Here is a 25,813-nt window from a genome sequence, read left to right on the forward strand (position 1 = left end):
ATAAACATGAGCATCATAGTTCATTTTGAAGCAATCCCACATGCATCCTCCTCTTGCCATAAAAACCCACTGGAAAACAAAATCTACGGCTAAAAATAGTCCTGAACAAATACACTATTTGTTCCTATTTGAGTAGTTTGCTTTAGGAGATTATTTTGCCCTTTTTTAAAAGAAAAATGAGAAAATATTTGTGACTCATGTCTTCAGTAAGAACAAATGAGCTTTAGGCTGAGAGCAACATGGTAAGGACTTTGGATTGTTTTGAGACAGCCTAATGGTCTTATTATCCTTCAAGTTGATAATTGAATTAATTGTACTAGAAATTGATACAAAATAACTAAAAGAATTTGTGTTTGGCAGAAGTCTGTTTCATTTTACATGCTACATATCATTTAGCAGTGGCCGGCCTTGTATTTTATACCTGGGCCTTCAGTGTTGAACCACCTCCTAAAAACCTCATTATGACGCACGGGTTATTATTAGTTTTGTTTAAAAATGAAGCTCAACACCTAGAAATACACAAACTGCAGAGTGCAGATACATGAATACGCGCATGATGGGATACTAACGGACAATGCATATACTCAAAATCAATTCAGCAAAACTGTGACGCTAAAACACACATTCCACCACACACTAAAGAGCACAGGCCTTTCAAATATTATTCACATCATAGGAGAATATTATTAACCATAGCATGAAAAATGCCACGATAGATGAATGAACACAGTAGTAACGCTACTGTCACTCCTTCCAGGAAATACACGACTCCATAGTTCTTGTTGCTGACGGATTTATTCGTCTGTCAACACCGAGAGGGAAAATTAGTTCACTTGAAAACACATGAATCTTCAAAGATGATCACTCAAACACTTTAACTTTAACACTTTGTGCAGAGTACATAGACTTCTGCCGCTTCACGTGTCTTCTTGTTGCTGTGCCACGACTAAATGTGTCCCAGCACAACATAGGGCGTAACAATAGTTCCTATCACATATAAAACAAAATAAAAATCCATATTTATAAAAACAAAATGTACAATTAATAATATATAAACAAGCATATTAAATAATGAAATAAATAATATTTGATTATTTTTAAATAATATTTATGGCAGTTAAAGCTACTGCAGATGTAAAAACAAAAGCAGTTAACTTACCAGAGCTGCTGTTCACTATTTAATTAAAGACAAAGTCAATCCTCGTTTGTTTGATTACAAAGAGTTTAATCTCACGGTTATTCAGTACATCCGTGCGTTTTAGTTCCAGTAAGAAGTACTTCTCGATTCATGGACGCCAGTGAAGACAGTTGAGCCTCCCCAGTTGTATTTATTGAATAGGTTTTAATGCGTTTGAGGCTGAAAATGTCCACTCGACAGAGGCAGCAGATATTGGGATTGTCACCGCCCAACTTGTCAGGCTAGCCCACTGACCAATCACGTATGGCTAGGCCAGCTAGCAGGCTCTGACATGTCAAAGAATACGCTCAACATGTCAAACTAAAGATCTGATTGGTTGAACACTATGACAATCAACAATATCTTCCCCATTTACTTAAACTGCAAAGGGATTCACTTGTAATTCTGCAGGCCTCAGGGCAGATTTTTTTTACCTAGAGACAGCATAGGGGTGAAATCTGATTGGATAAAACCACTTAAAACTAGCTGTGCTGGAAGCAGAGCAACTGAGGAAGACAGTAGCTGTGCAACAAGATAATAAGCTAATGGGAAAAAATATTTAGAATACATGTAGTGTATTTATGAAAAATTATGAAATTATAAAATAGCTATAACTTTGTGATTCTGTCTAGGCCAGCAGGGAAGGCTTTGCTGGCCCTGACGGCCCACCACTGTCATTTAGTACTCTAAAAGGTGAACTATAAAAAAAAGCAGAGGTTAAGTATAACTCTTGCTATTGCCTTTCTCGCATTTTACTCGTGCCACGCACTTGAATGCATTCTGTACATCTATTCACACCCACACTCCATATACTACATTGCACACATACATTATCTCGCTCTCTTTTGTCGCTCCATCTCCCACACTGGAACCACTGCTCTTATTCTCTCTCCCTGATCTCATGCCTGCTGATGAGGGATAGAGAGGACTGTGGAGGGGAAGAGGAGGTGGGATGATTTGACCTGCAGGTGTTTCCCCGTGAGCACAAAGACCTCTCCACAGGTCGATAACGCACACACTAATGGCTGTGAAGTGACTGGCCAGGAATGAGAAATAGCCCTCATCAGTTAGGGTAATGGTGTCCCTGGGCCCTCTCAGCCCATTCAAGGGGAGTACTGTCAGATCTGTGGGCTTTCTGTGTGTACCTGCTCATGTTAATTACAGACAGTGGCAGACAATCTCGTGTTTCATCGGGCCAATCCCTTGGTCGTATATCATCCTTATGAGAGTAGTGGTGGAGGGTGAAAATTAATAAAATAAGAGAAAAAAAAACTCTTGAAAGTGAAGTTTGCAGAAAAGCACAATCACTGCATGACTTATTTATGCATGAATATGCTTTCATGTGCCTGTTAGAACTTGTGAAAAAAGCGATGAGTCGGCTCTTTGTTTTAAACTTAGACCTCTTGTGTGAATATAAGGCAATGTGCTGTGCACGATGGTCAAGATGCATGAAACAGAAATGGACAGCTATGTCAACAGTGGTCATTACATGTCTTCAAATATTTAATCTTTCTAAAGTCAGTCGGTGCAATCAAGTAAACATCCCCACACTGGATTCCATAGAATTGATGTAATTCATCAGCCAGTTTGACGACAAAAAGAACAATACCTAACAACTGAAGGACACTATGAAAGCTGCTATCCCTTTCACACAGTGCTGCTGAGGTGAGCTACAGAGCTATAACTCAGTTCGAGTCCATTGTGCTGAGATAGATTAGAAGCCAGTCTAACATCCAATACTCTGTATCCCGTTGCTTTGATCATCATATCAACAATGACTGAAAAGTAGCTCGATGCTCTCGCGTTAAAGGCTTGAAACTGGTTACATTTCAAGACATCTTTAAACATCCGTAGGTCCCTCTGGTCATCGCTGCACTTAGTGAATGGAACAGACTTCAACAAAACGGCTCACCTCCTTCACCTCCAGTCCGACACTCAGAGTCGGTAACAGGCACGACAGCTTGATGTCATTCTAAAAATGGCATCACAGTGTGTCTCGGTACAGCAGCGTGTGGTGGGCATTTGAACCGTCACATTGCTCTATTTTTGGCAACAAGGACATATGCCTTGTTTTCAAAAATCAACACGAGACAGAAGGAGAATGAACTTCGTCTAAATATAATGTTTATACTCTGTATATATATATATATATATATACTGTGTATATACACGCACACACAGTATATATAGGCATATATATATATCAGTATAGATATATATTGTGTATAGAAATTGGCTCACATGCAGCCCTGAGCACAGTTGGAGACTGAGCGGCTTGGTGAGTCAGATAATTGAATGAGTCAGCCGTGACGAGGCAAGCACATGGGTTGAAGGAATAAGAAGTCTCTTAACTTTGCATAAAAGAAAAGACAGGAAGTGGACAAAAAGGCATGTGTGTTGTTCCTGTTACAAAACACAAGAACAGGGAAACATTGTTTGCAGCCGCGTCGGTACTTTCTGTGCAATGAAGCTTTAGGCCGATGGTGTTTTTCATGCTTACCATAATCTGTCATCAACAGAGTTGCTAATACTGTTAATCACTGGGAGACATACTGTGTTACTCCCTGTGTATCTGAAATAGTATTAGCTTAAAGTACATAGTTTTAAAAAGGTACAGGAACTTATGGATCACACTACTGGCAGAATGTTACGCATAAACAAATGAGGATTCAGATCAATACATTAATTTCTGTGGTTTAATTGTACTTATTTAACTTGCATTCCATTACATAGATTTTACTCTTTTAATTATGCCTACCCCTAAACATTCAATATGCACTTGAATTGAATTAGTGAGGAACAGTTAATTTTGTAACTGCACATCCGCTTTCCCACCAAAAATTACATATTCAGAATCGGATATCCTTCAGGATTAAAAAAACGATTAGTCAGTGTGTCTTTCCCCCCTGTTAGCAACCTGCTGATAAAACGGCATGGATAGAAGAATATCCATGTTCTGCTGTTTCCCTTTTCCTCACAGCTTTTGAGAAGCATTTCTAAATATACAGTCTTGTCCATTCACCCTCCACATGACCTCAATGACTGAGCCTTTTCCCAAGTGAACAGAAATTAAAATGTAGATGTTGCAAGTGCTTCAATTACTAGACTGTTTACCTGTATCAAGATGTGAGGGAGAGAGGTCAATTTCAGATCAAACAAATAAAATATTAAACAAGAACATCCAAGAGTAAGAAACTGCTTTTGGCACTCTCTTTGATGCCCGCTGAGTCAGAGCTGCTGAGAGACTTTTTTTCAGGACTTCATAACCCAGTTTGCAAAGGCAAAGACAAGGAAGGAGAACTTGTCAATGTAAGGGCCATTGTCTGTATTGTTTGATGTGATACTGTAAGTGCAGATTTCAAAAGATCACTTTTGTCTATGGTATGCCCTCAGTAGAAAGTCTTGACGCAACAGAAATTTGACGGATGGATTTGGCAGGATTTTGACATCTTACATTGTCAGAGACCTGGCCATGTTAGATCACCAGTTGCCGTTGTCATGTGCTGCATTGTGTGTATGTCGTATCATGGCATTGCTGTGGATTTCTTGTCGCTGAATAGTAATTTAGTGAATATATTTACATGAACATCAATGCACCAATTGCTTTGATGAATCAGTTCAAGGAATCAGTCCACGGCAATATTTTAATTACAGTGATTAGATGGTTCTACTGCATGGTTCCAAACCAGTTTACACAAATTAATTTAATAAGTGGGCTGCTGCTTACCAAACCATTGAACTGAACTATGTGGTATGCTTCGTAAATACAACCTCTGGTGCTGACATGCAAATTAGTAAACACATGATAAATATTATAAATCCAAGCAATAGAAATATTGATTGGTTATTTAAGTTATGTTTTTATTAAAGGTGACTGTAATTATATATTAACAGTTTTTTGTATTTTATGTTTATTGCGAAAAGTAATGTGTTATGCCCTTAAAATGTTTACCATACAATATAGTTAAGGTAATTGGTCACATTGCAAAATGTGCTTTGACGTATAGTCTCTAGTCTGTCCTGCTATTGGATAATTTTTGGTTGACTCCTTTAAGTAGGTTTCAGTGCTAGTTAGGCTTTGATGAAGCAGGATGTGGAGCAACAATTTTTCTGACCGCAGATTATAGACTTTTTAGTTATGGCCAGCAGAAGGTCAGTGTTTTGGCACTCCATTCATTGCATAAGGATTTTGTTTATTTTTTGTTTACATGGAATAAAACTACTTTTAACTACGAGCTACGAGCCTCATCATTGGACAGCTAAGTTTAGCCTGCAAGTCCACGCAAATTGGACATGGTAGTCTACGTGAATCAGAACCCTTTACATCCTGCAAGAAGTGACGAAGAAGGACGGTAAAATAAGCTGTCACTACAATGATGTCACTCTTAACATATCTAACGGTGGATCAAATTACTTTGTGTAATGTGAAAGAAGTCGTTTGTAGTTATTTACAGCCAGATTGAGATCATAAACCCATGTTGGACTTGTTTTTTGCAACCAGAGGAGTCGCCCTCTGATGGCCATTTGAAAGAATGCAACTTTTGAGAGCCAGGTTGCCACCTGGTGCTAAGTAGTGTTTTAGTGTCTTACAACTCATTGTTATGGCACGCGTCTTTACTGTTTTGATTCATTCTCACCGCTCTCATTAGTGTTGTAATAAGATTATACTATGTCAATAATTTGATTACAGCTTATTCTGGTGCCCCCAAGTGCCCAAAAAGATCAGTTACTGCTGCACTAATATATGTCAGGCCTTGGCAGAACAGTTTAACGTTTTTATCACATCAGCTAAATCCTAATTACTGTATTGGTCTTTGTAAACAAATGTATAGTGTCAGTAAATGCAGATGTATATGAGTCATTTAATCGCATTTAAACCCAAGTCCTTATTTTCTTTGGAAACTGGCATTTACAATTTTGCTGTTATTAAACAATACACAATATAGTGTATAATATGTGAGTGGGTTGGAGCCAAATTATACTTGTAGTGTGGAGAGTACAGAGAGCCCTTGAGCTTAAATATCTAATGAGCAACATTTCAAAATTCAAATCCAAAAGGAAGAATGCCAAAGACGGAGAACAGCCAAAGACAAAAACAGTTAAAGATAAAGTAAACATATCGGCCAGAAAACTTCAAGGATGCATTATGGTCACTTGCTAAGGAAAATAAAGCCCAGAGGTTTATAACAAAAACAAAGCAGCACATCCAAACTAGCTGGCAGAAACGTATAGTGCTATAGCTATAGTCTGTATTACAATCCACTGGTAGCAAGTGCAGTCCATACTACAGCAGACTATCACTTATGTTGCAGCTGAAAAGCATCAGAGCCCATCTCAGTCTCTAAAGATGGGTTTCCTGTTTTCAAAAAAGTTTCATAGAATATGGGAAGCAGTGACTGAAGTTCATGGACTTCATGATTATCTGCTGTGGAAACAGTTGAGCCCTTTATTTGCCACAATGGTGCATCCTGTTGTTGCAATGACGTGTATGATGGAAAATAATTTCACGGTATTACCTGAAGTAACTCTATTTCCTCAGCTGTTTGATTGACTGAGATGATAACATGGAACCATTAAAAGAAGTGATTAAAGATTCGATGACCTGACATAATAGTTTATGTTGTCTCCCTTATTTGTGTGAAAAGTGTGACTTTGAGCACAGTGATAGCCATTTTTCCTGTGGACCATTATACTCAAATATTCTATTTCCAAGGAGAAAGGATTACATCATCAGACGTATAACATGATACTGTAAGTTATGCCACCTGTCCTGGGAAATACTTCTCAAAGTATCCCTGTTTACATTCCCTCTCAATGAATGATTGCACTTTAATTATTTCATACAGAACCAACACAATATGATCTACTCTTGTGTGTCTAATCCACATTTGAGTTTATTAGAAATACAGTCGTTTTCCTTTAGCTCAAAAGTAATGCAATAATAGAGAATGATCGGCCAGACATGCCCCAGCATTTTTAGAGTGATACATCCATGAAATTGGATCCTTCTCACGCTTTCATCCCAACCCATTATTAATCATCTATATCTTCCCCTCACTTCCTTTGCTACTTCCCATACTGTTTAGTGGCCTTGGTGGAAACATTTGGCTTTTGATTAACCATGCAATTAAAGTGTATGTTACCCTACAGTTCTCTGAATGTACTAAAAAAATTACCATTTCAAAGACGGGCCTTGGAGGCAGGAATCCACCCTTTAAAAAGCATTAATGTATCAATAAAATTGGTTAAAACGCATTGGTTTTCATATATGACGGTATCTTTCTCTGAGGAGACACTGCCTTCTGCTAGTATTCTTTGCTGTCTTTTTTGTAAATGTTTGGTAGGTTTCCATTTGTGTTCAGGCAAGCCAGTGCATGGACCATTCAGCTTAATGTAAGGAGCTACTGGCAGCTACGGGCGTAGCTTAGGCAAAGTGTGAGACAACACGGAGAGGCGACTGTTCATTACATTACAGTCATTTAGCAGACGCTTTTATCCAAAGCGACTTACAATAAGTGTATTCAACATCGGTTTTCAAGAGAACTAATAGTCACCAGAAGTCATAAGTTCATCTCCTTTTTTCAAACAAGCATCTAAGAGCATAAACCAGAGCAAAAGTACAGTGCAGAAACAAACGAATGCAATAAGTGCCACAAACAAGTTACATTAACCACAGAACTTTCAGAGAACTACGTAAATCAATTATATAGTAGTGGAAACCAAGAACAATCAAGGACAATAGTTCATGTGACCTCTCTTTTTTTGCCAAAATCACTGTTAAATTAAAAGGTGCAATATACGGGATTTGGAGCATTAATATAGCAGTAAACAACCATTTGCTCATATAGCGGTTAAAGCTGATAACGCTGTCCTGACTGATGGCGTTTTGTGGAAGCGTACCACCCACCCTTGATTCTCCCTCAGATAAACACTGTTAACTCTGTCAGAGCTGTTGAGGGGTAATATAAATGCTCCCAAGCTTAAAAACTCATGAATTAATGCTTTTACGTTAAGAATGCAAGTAATATGTAAAAGGATGGTTGTGATAAAACGACAAAGAATTGCCTCTAAATTCTACAGTCACCCCCAGCTCTACAGAGTGTTTTACCATCTTTCAGTTCATGGTTTTGGTTGGTCATTCACATAAACTTGAGCACACACTGCATAATTGATTTGAATATTTTAAATCAGAACAAATCAATTTGATTCCTGTCAAAGTTGTGACAGTTAGACTGTGGCTTCAGCTAGAGTTGGCAAAGACTATATTATTGATTAGCGTTGATCCTGTCTGCACTTTCATAGAGTTCTTGGTTATAGTTGTGGCAGGAAGTCACAGATTAGGACAGCAAATTGCTAATGCTATGTTAATGCTAAAATTGCGTTTATTTATTTTTCCATTTGGGGACCAAGCAAATCAAAAAAAATTACAGAACTAAACTAAATGGAGCTTAACAAAGAGAATGTCTTAGTAATACAAAAAATGTCTTTCCATAATGAATAGACATGAAAGGCCTCAGTCTCCCATCACCATCCCTATTATTTACTTGGTGACTGAGCATACCAAGAAGCCAATTACAGGGTTTATCAAACTGTCAAAATCATTGTGAAGCAAGTCATTGAAATCAAACAGCAAACTGTCACAGTGACATTATCAGGTGCTGAGGAGAGAGAGTAGAGGATGCTCAAGCACCAATTAAAGGAGCGGAATGCGTTGCTAAGGAGGGATATGATCAATGTTGACTCTGAAAATTGAGGAAGATGGAAAGAAAACCTATAACCCCATCACATTTTCCACAGATGCTGGTGACTAATTTCTTACTCTCCAATTTCTTCAGAAATTGTGCAATAAAGTGGGTTAACAAGAAAAGTGTCACCACCTGTTGTACTGTTGCACGGCAGTGGCATCGTTAAGTAGACAGGTGTGACTCAACAATAATCATCATTTCTTTAAAGTAGAATCTGGAAAACCAATCATTGTTGGATATATACTAATAAACATAAATCATAATTCACAGACTGAAGTCATTGATGGATTTGCTCTAATATTATTGTTGAAATGTAGTTGTTTAGTCTATAAATCATCTCCACATGGAGCATGTTTGTACAGAGAGTATTTTTGAGTTGCTTATCCACTGGTTGATTATCCACTGAGGTGGAAACCTAAGGATAGCTCAGGACAAGGCAGCTTCACACGCACACACAGACAAACATGCGGATGACGAATACATGTTGAATTATTAACTCTGCTTTTTTTCTTGGCTGTGGATGGTTTGGAAAGGAGTTTAATTTTTCCTTCACTTCACTGCACCTGGTCTACCGGCATACAATGGCCCCACCCAGCACCAGCCTCTGCCTGGCCATGTCTCTGCCTCTCCTCTAGTCTTCTCTGTGTTTTTGTTGGCCAGCAGATTGATCTGTCGACTGTTCACGCACACATCTGCAGCTCAATGACTCAATTACTTTCTGGTCTCAGATTGCTTCATTGTTAGAATGTTTAATCTGCCTGCCTCTGATCATTGAGTGTTCTAAATGCACAGTACTGTGTCTGTCAGTTTGTGGTCCTTAATCTCTGTACATCTCATCTACTCACATCCATTTGCTAGATCTTTTAAGAAAAGTTACAAATCCATTTAAAGGTTGGTTTGCTTATAATGCACAATTGTTTATATTCTGTTATTCACACAGGCAGAACTCATCTGGATTGTTGTCAGTCCATGTGGCTTGCTGCTCATATGTACAACTGCCCTGATCATTCATCAGATTAGACTCTTCATTTTCACCTGAATTGCTATAGCTTGTGTGTTTCTGACTGTCAGCTGAGTTGTGTACTTCAAAAGATGAAGTTGTGAAGAATCAAAGGCTCTGCTCTTTGAAAGCAGCACAGCAATACATCTCTCCCTCTATGTGTAAGAGAGACAATAAGTGAAAAATGAATTGTGCTGGATGTAGGAACATGTGTTTGCTTGGTTGTGGGGATGTATGCATGTGTGTGCGTGCGTTTGAGTAGCTGTGTGTGTGTGTGTGCATGTCCTGACGCTGCACTGGCGTCACGGTTCTCTCCAGTGTAGTTACCCTGTTTACTTTGTTCTTCTCTCCATCTTCCCCGTGCTGTGTTGGCTCTCTCTCTACTGGCAGCTTTCCAAAGAGAACAGCTTCCAAAATTAGTGTGCCTGAATGCATGCGCGCGCACGCACACACACACACACACACACACACACACACCATACACACATGCTTTCGAAATGATCCTTAGACAATATTACTAAGTCTGGTAAAAGTGAAATTGGCTTGGAGACCACCGTCTCAAAATTGTGGCTCTGCCAATGAAAGTTTTGCCATTCCTCTCCAAACTTTTTTGACTAAAATGTTATAGATACAGAGCGGCCCTGATTTTGTGAGTAGTAACAAATTCATTGCACGATCTTTTAATTGGGATAAAACTTCCTCCTCCTGTTTAAGATTTATACACCAGATTTTGTAGGCCGTTAAAGTCCAGAGTTTTTTTCTAAACCCAATCCACCCCCTCCTCATAGAACCAGGGTTACAGTTTGTAATCTTATTGTTTGTCCATGTAGCTGTGTGGAAAATGTCTACATTAGCACAACATGCAGAATAATACAAATATGTAGCCCAAAATAGACTCAACTAATTGGGGTTACACAGAGGTATAGTAGCTTTTGCTCTAGGTCTGATGACCAAATGTGTCATAAATTGTATGTTTTTTTTAAGTCAGTAATGGATATTGTCTCAGGCATTCTGGCCAATGGACTACAGAGTCCTCTTTGCAGAAGACGTTATTTTGGGGCAAAACTGCAGTTCTGTTGCTAGCTTGTGCTTGTAGCAAAAGTGTCATGGCTGGCAGCCACACTTCTGGTCTCTCTCTGTGCTTTTCCCAGTGTATTCCCTATAATTCTGCATCGACCTGTCACTGCTGTTTCTAATTAGTTACCATCCCCAGTGTCTGTATTCCTTTTCCATGGCCAGACATGGGAAGTTGAAAGTGGGAGACCTGTCAATACCAATCTGTGGATACTAGCTACTAGACATGGATGCCCAGGGTAGTTTATATTTGGCTTCCTATGACCACCAGAGACTTCAACAGAGGTATTACGTGACCCAAAGCTTTTCAGTGAAAGTGCATGTTAAATTCTTTTTGTTATTTTCCCAAAACTAACTTGCTGTAGAGCGGCTTCTTTTGGAAGCATGTGATGACGATGTGATGTATATGTCGAGCCGGTCTGACCTGGGACATCTCAAGCATAACATGTGAGCATGGACAGGGACATCTGTGTCCTGACTCATGCTTCGCCATTTAATATTCATGAGCTTCTGAAGACAGGTAAATGTAAAATCTAGCATTACAAATTAATTTAGCATTTTCACAAAAATCATTTTAGAATAACTCTGATGATAATGTACCATGTGGGCTACTTCTACTGGGTCCAAATGGCTGAAACAAAAAGCTTCCATCACAATGTTAGACAAACCAAAGTCCAAACCATTAATGCAGGCAATCTTTTCCTCCTGCACAATCCATGGCAAAACCTCTCTCTGTCCCTGTGCAATATCCTCTCCGGTGTGCTCTTCAGGGAAAGAAATGCAGTTTGCAGACTTCTCATTGTTAAGTCACCACTGCTATAATGAACTGCAAGGTTCATGTAAGGCTCTGTTGTAGAAAAATATTCTGCTTTCTACGGATCCTTTGAATTCTCCCCCCACATTTGGTATACAGAACACGAAGCACAGCTTTTGAAAAACAATTGCGAGAGGGGATTATATAACATTTGTTAAGGGTATTAATCATTTTCTTTAAACCCCCGTTGTGCGCAGCATTGATGGGAACCCTGTCTTTTGCCAAGTAATAAGTGATGGCCTCTGTACTCTACTTGTGCCTCTGGGAGATTCACAGACACAGGGATACATTAAACAGTGTCGGTTCTGTTGGTTTGGGAAGCAATGAAAGAGTGGGGGGTAAAGAAATGAGACAATAGTTTACTTATTCGTACACCGAGATGTTTAATGATGACTTCTCAAGTGTATGAATAGTTTGTCCCATGGGGTTATAAATGCTCCCACCTCCATTTTGGTTAATCATCGTTGTTCTTGATACTACTGTGACATGTTCTTTTGCCTTATTGCAATGTCCTAGCGTATTGCATGTGGCTGCTGCCTGCAGCATTCCACAGAAATCATGTGGTAGACCATGAGCCCATCATTTATTCACAGCAAATGAGAGTAGATAATAGAAGGACTTTAATGTTGGAGTGATTATTATTTAAAAGCAATATGCACTGCAGTATGAGCATGGGTAAATCCCCCTTAACAGGCTTTATAAGAAGCTCTGCTGATATTTGTAGCAAATCAGGACAAACCAATCAGTACCCCACCTAGTGCTGCCCATATTCATATTTGTCACACCTTACCCATGAGCAGCATCCTCAATGTATGCAACTGTAACCGATTTAAGGTCAGAGAGATTTGCCTGTTCTCATAGAATTAGGGTTTCAATGTGTAACCTTCGATCGGTTTCACACCGTTTCCCTCTAATGGATCCTGCCACGATCCCCTGTTGTGACAACAGCATGGCAAGAAATGGCCATGAACCTAATGACGCAAGAGCTGGTCAGCCTTCAAGGCCGCCTCAATACCAGGTATTAAAAGGCAGATTGAACACACTCAAAACAGCCTGACTGATCAAGCACAGTAGGCACACAACACTCATCCATAGTCAACAGTGAACAGGGAAGGGGTTGCACTAAACATACTTTACAGTATAACTCCCTTAGTCTCCACAAGGCCCTAAGCTTTCAATGAATAGTTATTCACTCTGAAGCAAGGAGGTGGCGGTAAGCTACTTTTGTCATTCAACTCAGATTCAGCACTTCCCTCAACCAAAGTCCGTTATTCCACCTTCAGAGATCACTCACTTGCTTTGTCAAAGCCAGAGCCAGCAATAAGGCTCTCTTCATAGAGATCAACTTAAAAAGAATCTCTGCAATGGGCTCATATGGCTCACAAGAGAAATAACCAGAGCACCACAAGAAGCTCCCACCGGAGGCCAGACTGGTTAACTCACCCGTAAAATGCCATATTTTCCTCAAAATGGTCTCAAAACTACATATTCTTATTTTCTTTTCTTTCATTTTAAAATGATGTTCACAAGTAATGCTAACAGCTCAACTTTTGAATAAACAGGATAATTTGGTCTTACACTTTTTGTCTTTTTTTTTTAGAAACAGAAGAAAGATGACCTTTGACATGTATAATTAGTTATTTTTCATCCTACTTCAAATCATTACTCATAAAATGATCTAATTTTTACATAAGATATGTACATATGCCAAGACAATTCAGATAAAAAAGTAGAAAATAGCACAAAATAAGGATATGCAATGAACCGTCTGGCTCAATTTACATTTGGCATGAAAGATTAACAACCTAAGATATAGGTGGTATACTGGGACTTTATCATGGCTGCACCTTGAGCTGAAATGAATGAAATCCCTTGGTTGTGGCTTGAGGGCCTGAAAAACAATCTGGACCTCACAGGTGACAGCCCATGGATAAATAATGTAAATACCAGGAGACAACCTTTTATTGAAGTTTTCTGTGTGAGGAGACTATGAATGACAACAGTGAGCAACCCTGTGCCATGGGATAAATTGCTGTCACTGCACAGTGTATGAAACGCCTTGAGTGACATTTGTCAGTGAGACTGACCAGCATTCCAAATTAAGCATATAACCTTTATGAAATGATAATCAATCATGTATCATCGAGCATCTCAAACAATAAACCATCAAACCACAACATAATAAGGCAGTATTGTTATTTACACATGTTTGAACGGAATATTTGTTAAAGTAGAGTCCTGGTGTCCCATTTTTCTGTTTTAACGGTGCTGTGCACACTTCTGCAGAGTTGAGAGCCAATAAGTCTACCTACTGTTTGTGTGGTCCCTGAGGACATATTTCACATCATAATCGTGGCTGCCCTTCACACATGATCAAATGCTGGTCTGAATTGTTTCCGATTAATCAGATAAAAGAGAAGAATTCCCTCATTTGATGTCTGCCGCTGTAACTTTTGTTCAATGTAAATAAGTGTTCACAGATTGAATAGCATACACTGAATACTACTAATTGAAAAAGATTAACATGAGCACCCGGATTCACAAAACTTCTTTTCAGTGATTCACAAATAATGAAAATGAATACAATTGTGATGGTGATGGAGGCTTGATTAGATAAAAAGTAACATCAGCGGCCAAACTCAGTTTGTTTGAGGTGGGTGTCTATTGAATGCTTGTGGCTCGCATTTTAAAAAGAGATTTATGAGAGAATAGCTATGCCCACTGCACAATAGCCACTGTGGACACCAGCCACAAAGTTGGATGTTAGTTAAACTCTTTTTGATGAAGTCAGGGTAAGAGGAGTAAGTTGTTGCAACTCTTTGATATGGGCTTTACAACAGTATGTAATGTCAAAGTATGTCACAGTGTGCAAAACACAACACATTTCTATTGATGAATCATTTGACATGTGGTTTTAAATTGGAGTGAGCTATGTGATGGGCCTTTAGAAGCCTGTCTTAACAACCTAGAACACTAAATGAAGCAGAAACATGATGCAAATCTATTCTAACAAAGGTAACAACTTAACCCCAAGTATGAATTAAGACAGTGTAGTGTATGTCAACTGTATAGATAGAAATTGGCATTAGAATGTATCACTGATCTCCACATTGAACTTAGTTTCTTCTTTGACAAAATCTTAATAGGTTAGTCAGACCTGTCCCAAATATTCTAATCACAAATTCAAACACATTTTCAAATACAAATTCACTACTATGCATAACCTCCTAAAGAGCCTGTTCTTTGGACCATTTGACATAGCACTCTGTTTCATGGAAGAACTGTATTAGACATAAAGAAATGTAAGAAATGTAAAAAGTGACGAATTACCTGTAGTTTAAGTTTTCCACATCACTCTTCATTTTGGCTTAACATGATTACATGGTATTTTGTCACTGGCCACAGAATTCACTCATCATTAAATGTGTTTTTATTGAAATAACGTTGCTATGCCAGTTAATGAACTCCAAATGTTGTGAATGAGTTTGCACAGATTAGAGATTTATCAAGCAAACAGTTGACACACAAATGCTTCTTCTTCCGTCCGGAAGGATGATAAATACAGCATTTACATATGATAATTTGACATGTAATATATGTACATGTACATTATGACTTTGATAAATGGGTTGCGTTGTAATTAATCTCAGTGATTAACTTTAATTATAAGAGGAACTAGATGGCCTGACTTAATTTTTCATGAATATTCAAAACTGCAACTGGTGCTGAGAAGGAATGGTGCACTGCTGCACCAGTTGTGTCAAGTTCCTTAGTATTTAGGCCCATCCTTTGGAGATAGCTGAACAATATGATTCACCGTGCCGAGTCTAATCAACACGTCTTCTCTCTCCTTTTCCCTAGATGAGGGCCAACAAAAGCTTGAGAAGACAGTTTCAAACAAGAAAGGACGTTCCATTATATAGCAGCTCATTACAGCCAAAGATCCCATTCACACATCAATTCTCAGTCACCTTCAATACTTCAAAAAAAAACCTGAGGAATGCTAAGTAACAAATGAAGGATTCATCTTGATAAATCGACTCTCTATTGAATTCCTCAGTAATTATACTGGAACACTTTTTGTCATACTGTTATATTTGTTGAATAGGTATCTGGCTTAGTTGGGGAAGCTGTTCTGATACCAGGTTACATGTGGTCATTTAGCTTTTTTTTAAGTCTAGCTCAATGAAGATTCAAGTTTATTGAGGTGTACATTGAGCATCAATATGACTGAATGTACACCTCCAGACTAGCATTCAGGCTAAATAATTAATAGACTTAATTTGCAGGCATTAAATGCTCACACACACGAACAACATCAGCCTTGCTGAAAGTGTAATGACACAAATTGCTTTTTTTCTTTTTAATCGCTCAAGCCTTTTCTCAGTGATTTTCAAAAGTTTGAGTGTAGAAGGTTTTCATGCCTGATTCACTTTGCTGTGTAGACGCGCAATTTGTCGACACTAAGTTAATCATCTCAGGTTTAACCTCCACCCTTTCACACTCTTAGAGTCAGTTCTCTGGAGTCATGAGAAAGTTACACAATCGGAAAAGATAGATGTTAAATGCCTCATTCTAATACCAACATTTGCAGTCTTGTACTTCATGAATGGCCTGCCTTAATGTCAGCAGGGATATGTGCGGGTATATGTCAACCTCTGAACATCAGTGAAGAGGGCTGAAACTACAAGGACAGAAGCAAAATTAACTTCTTAATTGTGATTGGAGGGGAGTATGAATTGACTTTGATTATCTTTGACTAACAGGTAGCTTTTAAGGAACAACAGCTGGCACCGAATTAAGCTAGACATGTCTTCAAATTAATATGAAATACATTATAATGGTTTATTTAAAGCATGGCATTAGTACAGTAATTACATTAACATTTCATTATTTTTGGGAACAAACAACGAACATTAAAAAGTGGTAGTGTCTCAAGGACATACTGTTTCAAGGAGACAGAAAGAAAACAATGGAAAGGCATCGAGGTGTCAGGATAGGAACAAAATGATGAAAGGTCTTGACCATTGGTAGCTTTCTGGTGCCCCAAGAAAAAGAGAGGAAGGCAATAAGTTCCAACTTCTCAGGCAGTCTCTGACAGTGAGGTGATTAAGCTTAGGGTAGCCTAGACGCTAACATGTATTGCTTTAAAATAAACTGCCTATACCTGGGGACAAAAGTACAGTTCACATAGAGCTTTAGGCTAAAGCAGGGGTGTCAAACATACGGCCCGCGGGCCGGATCCGGCCCGCCACGTCATTTTATGTGGCCCGCGAATCCGGCAGCAAAAAAAAAAAATGTAAAAGTCGGACAATTTACAAATATCCGTTGTATCGCGCACGGCGGAGCTCCTCCCCGATCCGCACGCGCCGCGCACACCTCGACCAGCGTATGTGGCAGCAGCAGCAGCAGCAGCAGCAGCCCCCCTCCCCGCCGACGAAGAAGGAGCAGCACCACTCCCCCACCGAAGACGAAGGAGCACCCCCCCCCCCGCCGACAACCGGCCCTTTGGGGGCAACCATGATGCTGATGTGGCCCCAGAGCGACAATGAGTTTGACACCCCTGGGCTAAAGCTACCGAGTTCATCCTGTTCTAACTTTTGTTAAAGACTCTTTTCCTCCAAGACAGCAATCATATTTTGCCTAGTGGGCAGCTGTCAGTCTTTTGCGTTGTATTTTGACGCAGTAGTGAAACGGCCGTGGTTAATGTTTTAACACATGGTTAGCGTTGTGAAACAGTAGTCTAGACTAGGCAATAAAACTACTTGGTTAGGGTTAGAAAGAACATCGTGTTTTGGCTTGAAATAAGTACGCTTGTAACATAACATAAGCTAAGAACGTAACGTCTTGTGACTCGGTGGCGTAGCGACATAACAGCGATTCACATAGGACACAAACGCAGGTCCCCTGAGTAAAAGTAATGCGTTGGTTTAAAACCATCCACCACTCTTCCCTCTCACCCTCAGCGGTCTTCAAGCTCTCTGTACTTTGTCCGTTGCTCTGACTGTCTAATAATGAAGCGGATGGGTCGGTTGAAAACCTGATGCTCTCATTCAGACGTTAAGGACCCTAAGCCTTTTTTTAGGCCTTTTCTCGAAAATTGTAACCCATACAAAAGAGACTACAATTCTGTAACTACAAGGTCTGTTTTAAAAATGTTGATGCTTGAATAACACTAGGGATTGTGAGATTTGATGAGATGAGTAAATATTGTGTATATGTTACTGGTTAATAGTAGCTGAAGACTGAACACAGCAAACAGGGAAAATTCCCAAGTTCGTCTGAAGAAAAAGCACTGTAATTTATTAAATAAGGCCCTGGCTAGCCTAAAAACATTCCCAATTCATAGCACAAAGGGTGCAGGAACCTCACAAAAAGATTTGGTGTAAATAAAGTGAAGCAAACCCCAATAATAGGTGTTTATCTAAAAAAAAACATGCGAAATTCTCATTTTATATACTTTATAATTATATATTTCACTTTATTTGTCACTCATATTGTACAATCTATCCTAACAGAGCTGTTTGGCATCATTTTGGCATAATTCTGACCCATTCTGACCCATTTTGACCCATTTTGACCCATTTTGACGTGTCATATCTCTCCTGGATGTCTCTGTCTGTTTGTCTGGAGCCCTTGCTCAGCCTGTGGTTGGTGGATCTTGTCATGTGACATCTCATTAGATCCAGGTGCTCAAAACGAACACACTCGTGTGTTTCATGAAGTGATTGACAGAAGTTTGAGCCAATAAAACTCCAAAACCGTGCAGCGGTCAGCCCCCAAGCCCCAAGCCCCTGTATGATTCGCCGCCGGCATTCTGACCACCATTTTGGCTCAGATGAATGGAGAAACTCCATTTTAAGTTCCAGACGTACCTACTGAGCAGACGAACACATTACTAATAAGGAATAATTGCGGATTTCACCGTTTTGGCCCTCAAAACCGTCTCAAGGTATGATACAGTTATAATATTTTCGCAGTGTGGGAGTTGTGCTTTCTGTGGCTTGTTGGCTGTAACTCCTGAACGCTTTGACGGAGAGTAATTTGGAAGCTACCGTTGAACTCTGTGTGGAATTCTAATGTTGTTAGCGGTGTGATTTGCCAGGTAAGATGCTATGCCCGAGATTCACGAAGCATTCTCTGAGTTGTTGTCTTGCCGGCTGTGGCGATATTGTGGCGAATCTTCTTAGTTAGTTAGTAGAATAGTTTATAATGGTGTTTGTAGTGTGTAAAATGGTTAACGTGATTACATTAAGGAGACTTTTTTCGATAAAAAAAAAAAAAAAAAAATGTAATTTCTTTTTTTAATGTCTTTAAGAACTTTAATTTCTACGACGCTCTCTTCGATTAAAAATCTCGTAAACCCCAAATGGGGCTCGCTCGGTCCCAAGAGGTTTTAAAGGTATGCGGCGGTATCAAGACGCTGAGGGCCACTGCCCAAGCGGCGGTGCTTGACACCCTGGGAGTGAGACCAAGCTACATACTGGGTTAGATGTCCTCCCTCTTCCCCCATGACTCTGAACAGGCATATGAGGATGAAAGGAATGGATGGTTGGAAAAGATAAATGGAATCTGACATATGATAAGCTCCATGCTTTCTCCTCTCTTTGGTGTCTGTTTAGGTTTTATAAGTTTCCTACTTACATCTACTACTAGCTACACGTTTAAATTAGGTTGTCGAACACTCTGTTGCCTTGTAATGAGACCCATGTAACACTCGCTGCACTGTGGTTCTCTGTGCCCTGGTGACACTTGCAGCTGCACTTAGCATTTGTTAATAATAAAGAAGAATCACGTCTGGTTCCGCCCTAGTTTTTTTGCAAAAGTGGTACATTATAGCAGTGGCGGGCCGTGCAATTTATACCTGGGCCTGCACTCGTAAAAATGAAGCTCAACACCTACGAATACACTGTGAGAGCAGAGACATCAATACCCGCATGACGGGATGCGGCAGCATTAACGAACAATGAGTCAAAATCATTCACTTGTGAGTCTGCAGGCCTCGGGCCTCTCTTCTTACCTAGAGACACAGAGGTGAAATCTGATTGGATAAAAGCTCTACTTAAAACAAGCTGCACTGGAAGCAGAGCAACTGAGGAAGACAGCAGCTGTGCAATGAGAAAATAAGATAATAAGATAATGGGATAAATATTTTTATAAATGATAATACATGTAGTGTATTTAAGAAAAATGATTAAATTATAAAATAGCTATAACTTTGTGATTCTGTTTAGGCCAGCAGAGAAGGCTTTGCAGGCCCTGACGGCCCGCCACTGCTACAGGAATAGGATTGTATTTTGAAGTGATTCGATCAGCTACGGATCTCTAACATAACAGTGATGATGGAATAGGGATACCAATGCGGCCTACTTGTGAGAGTGTGGTAATACGACAAAACATTGTGGATGTCAATGCTCTTTTATTAGAAGTTTAGTGAGATTTATAATGAACTCTTGAGGCAACTCATAAAAACATTGGCGAGAATGTTTATATATATTATCCAGTGGAAATGCGGTTGTTCCTTAAAATAGATAAATTCTCTCTCTAAGCAATTAATAACATTTTGCTCCATCCTGCCAGTAACCCTCAAGAGAGGTTTCTGTTTTACGTCCACTTACAGCCATGATCTCTCATGCCTCCAGTGAAACTTCAGAGAGGTTTGAATTGTAGCTGACCATAAACTGTGGGTGGTTGGTGGACACAAGGGAGGTGCTGCCTTCCATAGAGAGACAACATGTTTGACAGTCTGCGACTGAAATAGCATTATGCAAATTTTATAAACTCCATATGTTTCATTAAATACCTTCTACAACCGATCAGAGACTCGCATAGAAATCCAAAGTCAGTAAATTTCATAATGTCCTTATAATTCATTTTCACTCAGCTAGAAAAAACGCTGATGCAAGTAACTTTTTGTGGCCAAGCTGACGGCTGTTGACAGGTTGCTTGGATACAGGTATAAAAGGGTAAATAAGGTGAAGTGATACCGAAGATATCTGACAATATCAAACCTAATAATTCAGAACTAATAATTAGTGCTGGGCTACGATTAATATTTTTAATCGCGATTAATCGCATGATTTTTTACAATTAATCGCGATTAATCGCACTGTTATGCGCAAAGTTCAATGATGAATTCAAAATTAGTGTATTGCGCACTTTTATTTTAAAAGTACTGTTATATGAACAAAAGTGCAATAACATTTGTTTGCAAACACTTTAAACAAATAAGGTTATTTTTAACAGCAGTATTCCCTTTACACAGTAGCAGTAAAATACAGTTATAATGATTCTGATAATAGATATTCAGCAGGTGTTCACAACGTTATCTTCATGTGTGTAATAGATGCAATTTGAAATATACAGCTTGAAAACGGCAAACCTATCTACATCATATTTTTTTCCTTTTTTTTATGTTTGTTAAATTCTCAGTAGCGATAACTAAATGATATGCTTATTATACATATTACAAACAAAAGAATTTAAAAAAATCTAAAAAAATAATTTAAATGAATCATTGCTTTTTTGCTATTTTGGTACATGACGCCACACAAACAGCTGTTCACGGCTCGCTGCCCGGTGCTTGTGCGTTAACGCGCGATAATATAATTGTCGGCGTTAATTAATGAATGCTTTAACGCGATGATAACGCGTTAACTTGCCCAGCACTACTACTAATAGATAATAGCAGTGATGTATTGTGCTTTGTTGGAACTGATCAGCCAATTACGATGCAAGATCGGAACTTGGGGAGTGTTGGATAACTTGAAATCTGACAGCAGACAGGCATGGAGAAGCTGGTACTGTTGTACAGCTGGTACCAGCTGTTGTTAGAAAATGTAGAATTGTACAATGTAGTAAAAAGTGCTGCAGCATCACTGTGAAACACAAATAATTACAAAAACTAATTTCTTGTTGGACCATTAATAAGAATAAATAGACTTAACATTGTGTTGCTTACATCCTCTAACCTAAAGTTAAGTGTGCTCTACTACTGTGCATCCTTAAAAACCTTTGACAGCAAACAAGTTTGACGGCAGCAATATAACTCGTGAATGATGGATCGGCACTATAGACTTTATCCCATAAGCTGATGATTTTTCAGAAACTGTGCCTTCTGCAATACAATATAAATGATTTGTATTGCTCCATAATGAGAGAGCTCTGAAGCACCAGAGGCCAAATTGTTTGGATTAAATATAATCTTATACAGGTCAGCCCTTGCCTCTTAGGTCAGATTTAATCAGTCAGAACTCACCTTTTTATAAAATAGAGCATAATGCAAACCTTCAAAATCTATTTAATTTGTGCTCACCAGGCTCTGGTCAATTATTTGCCTTTATCAATTCCCGCTGTCTAAGTTATACTAGATCGGCTTATTTGAATTTAATAACCAAACACTAATATTCTCCCTTATAAAATCGGCAGCATATTATGTAAAAGCCTTCGGGGAACACATTGCAGTGTGAGTTGCTTTCCCTGAAATGGTGGAACGCTTGGAAGGTGCTAATTTTCTTTCCCTAGAGGCCAGCAATCCTTTACCTTCATTATAAAGAAGATGCAGTGATGAACTCCTTGTCTTAGAGGCAAGTCATTTAACCTTCTCTTACCCCAGCCACGCCGTTTGTCACCGCACAGTCATGCCATGACGATGCCAGTGGAGAGCTAGAGGGATGAATGTCATACGAAAGTCAATGGACAGAAAGGAATTAAGATGGCAGTTCAAGACGAATTTTCTACAATGGAGCTCGTGATTAGAAGGCATTACAAAGTGCATGACCGCAGGGGACTTAATCACATGGAAAATATAGTAGAAGATGATGAAGAGAAAGCAACAGAAGAGAAAGTGGAAAGAGAAAATTGCACAGGCAAAGTTCCTAGCTCATAATGACATAGATAAGAAATCAGGGTGAACACTGACAATTGGATAGCAAAGCACATTTCACACTTTCTCCCTCACAGTTCTCAAGTTTGATGGAGCTGGTGTTGAATGGCATGGGCAGACACAAGTGATGCCCACAGTATACTGTGGACTGTTTATGATGTTGGGTATAGAGAGTCAATGTATGTGGAAATTACTAATGTGATCTGATTTATGAAATTGTCAGGTATTTTTCTCAATGTTTATCTTTAGCAATCGCTTTTTTTTTAGTCAACACTGTGCTGAAGACAAGTTTCCATCCAAATGCTAGTAATGGACATTTTTCAAAAATGTGATGGAAATATGGCATTTATATAAATGTATACCATGTATTTATTATTAGCCCACACGTCTACTGTTTTCTTTTGCAGCTGTTCTCAGTGGTGCGCAATCTTGAGTGACATTTACGTCACATGCTTCATGTACATCATGATTCTTTTTGTCGCAGTTTCTATTCAATACACAAAACTTCAGCCAAGACTATAATCATCTTTACAATATTTCAACTTTCGAAGTTTCCACTCCACTTCTTTCTAGGTGCAAATATAAAATGCACAAACAAGGTAGTGGATTTTTAGGACAACTTACAGTAGGTTTATGGATTCTGAAAGCTGACCCCATGTTTCAAAACAGTAAAACATGCATATCTTACAAATAGATCATCTTCAATCGCAACTTTTTTTTAACGAAGTCACAGGCGACAACAGTAAAACATGCATATCTTACAAATAGATCATCTTCAATCGCAACTTTTTTTAACGAAGTCACAGGCGCCGTCACTGCTAAATGATCCTCATCTGCTGTTTTGCAATTCAACAGCTTAAGCAGATTCATAACACATCATTGTGTTGCTTGATGTATTACGTCAGGATTATGTCGCACAACATGAGCGGCTGTGTGAAGGTAATTACAGAGACTTTGCTGGACAGCACCGTTCCCCACGAAGCTATCGAGCTTGAACGGGTTACCGAGGAGACGAGACTGGAGGCTCCGGTAAGAGCAGAGGTGGAGGAGGGTGCATCTACGTGAACAACGACTGGTTTACAGCTACGGACATCATTGGGAAACATTGCTCCTCGGACTTAGAATACCTGGCTGTGAAATGCAGACCATTCTAGCTGCCGAGGGAACTTTCTGCCATCATCATCACAGCTGTTTACATCCCACCACATGCTAACGCGAAGCTAGCTCTGGAGGAGCCGCACAGCACTGTTAGCAACCAGCTAAATGCTCATCTGGAGGGAGCTGTGATTGTGGCGGGAGACTTCAACCTCGCAGAACTAAAGACAGTGCTGCCCAAGTTCCACAGAAATGTAAGCTTCCCGACCAGAGACAAGAATACTCTGGACCAGGTGTACACCAACATCTCGGGAGCATACAAAGCTGCACCATCTCCACACCTCAGCTTATCAGACCACCTCTCTCTGATAATGACTCCATCATATAAACCAGTAATTTGCAAAACAAGACCAGCTGTCAAAACCATTCAAGTATGGAGCGATGATGCTGCTTCACTTCTGCAGGACTGCTTTGAAAGCACAGACTGGGAAGTGTTTGCACAGGGAGCTGGCCTGTAGAAGTACACCTCGGGCCACACACTGAAGACCTGTGCCGACCAGCTAGCAGAGGTGTTCACCAACATCTTCAACCTCTCCCTGCAACAAGCTGCAGTCCCCACCTGCCTCAAATCCACCACCATTCTCCCTCTCCACAACTACCGCCCAGCCGTCCTGACCCCAGTCATCACGAAGTGCTTCGAGAGGCTGATACTATCGCACATCAAGGACGTCCTCCCAGCAGACCTGGACAGCCACCAGTTTGCGTAGCGAGTGAACAGATCTACGGAGGACGCGGTCTCCATCACACTTCATACGGCCCTGTCTCACCTGGAGCACCCTAACACATACGTCAGAATGCTCTTCGTTGACTTCAGCTCTGCCTTCAACACCATCATCCCCCATAAACTGGTGCATAAACTCAAAAACCTTGGAATCTCTACCTGACTCTGTTCATGGATTCTGGACTTTCTCTTAAACAGAACACAGAATGTCAGGATAGGGAACCTGTCATCGACAACCACCGTCCTGAACACTGGTGCACCCGGCCCTCTAGACCCTCTTCACCCAGGACTGCTCCCCCACCTATTCTTCCAACACAATACTGAAGTTTGCCGACGACATCACTGTAGTGGGACTCATCTCCAACAACGACGAGACGCACTACAGACAGGAGGTCCAACATCTGGCTGAGTGGTGCTCGGACAACAACCTGGTCCTGAACACCACCAAGACCAAAGAAGACATAGTGGACTTCAGGAGATCCAGGAAGACCACACCCTCTCCACTCTACATAAGTGGGGAGGAGGTGGAGAGGGTGGACAGCATCAAATTGCTGGGACTCCACATTACTGAAGACCTCACTTGGTCCCTGAACACATCCCATCTGGTGAAGAAAGCCCAGCAGAGGCTCTTCTTCCTGAGGAAGCTAAAACAAGCTGGCCTGCACCCTGAACTTCTGGTAAACTTCTACAGAAGCGTGATTGAAACCATCCTCTGTCAGTGCTTTACTGTGTGGTATGCCAGCGGCACAGCAGAAAAAAGGAGGGAGCTGGCCCGTGTGGTTAGAACAGCACAGAGGATGGTGGGAGTTACCCTCCCTGATCTGGACACTGTGTATGCTGGCCGCCACCAGAAGGCCAGCAACATCTGTAAAGATATCACACACCCGGGTTACTCTCTGTTTGTTCCCCTGCCATCAGAAAAAGGATACAGGACAATCAAAACCCGGACTAACAGGCTGAGGAACAGCTTTTTCCCCAGAGTGGTTAAATATATTTATTTAATTTCTTGTTTTAAATCAGAAATGTCTCGTCTTAATGTTTTTATAAATTGTTTACCTTGTTGCTGCTGAACTGACTGATGAGTCGCCAACTTCATTTTGTTGTATCTTTTTACGATGACAATAAACATATCCTTATTTTGATATATCTGGGTGTTTAGCAACTGCTTGTATATGTGTTTACTTCATGCCATCCCTTCATAATTGAAAATGTGTCTGTCTTGTGTTTTTGTGACCAAGTTTA

This window comes from Pholis gunnellus (assembly GCF_910591455.1).
Source record: "Pholis gunnellus genome assembly, chromosome: 1".
In the NCBI taxonomy this organism is placed as follows: Eukaryota; Metazoa; Chordata; class Actinopteri; order Perciformes; family Pholidae; genus Pholis; species Pholis gunnellus.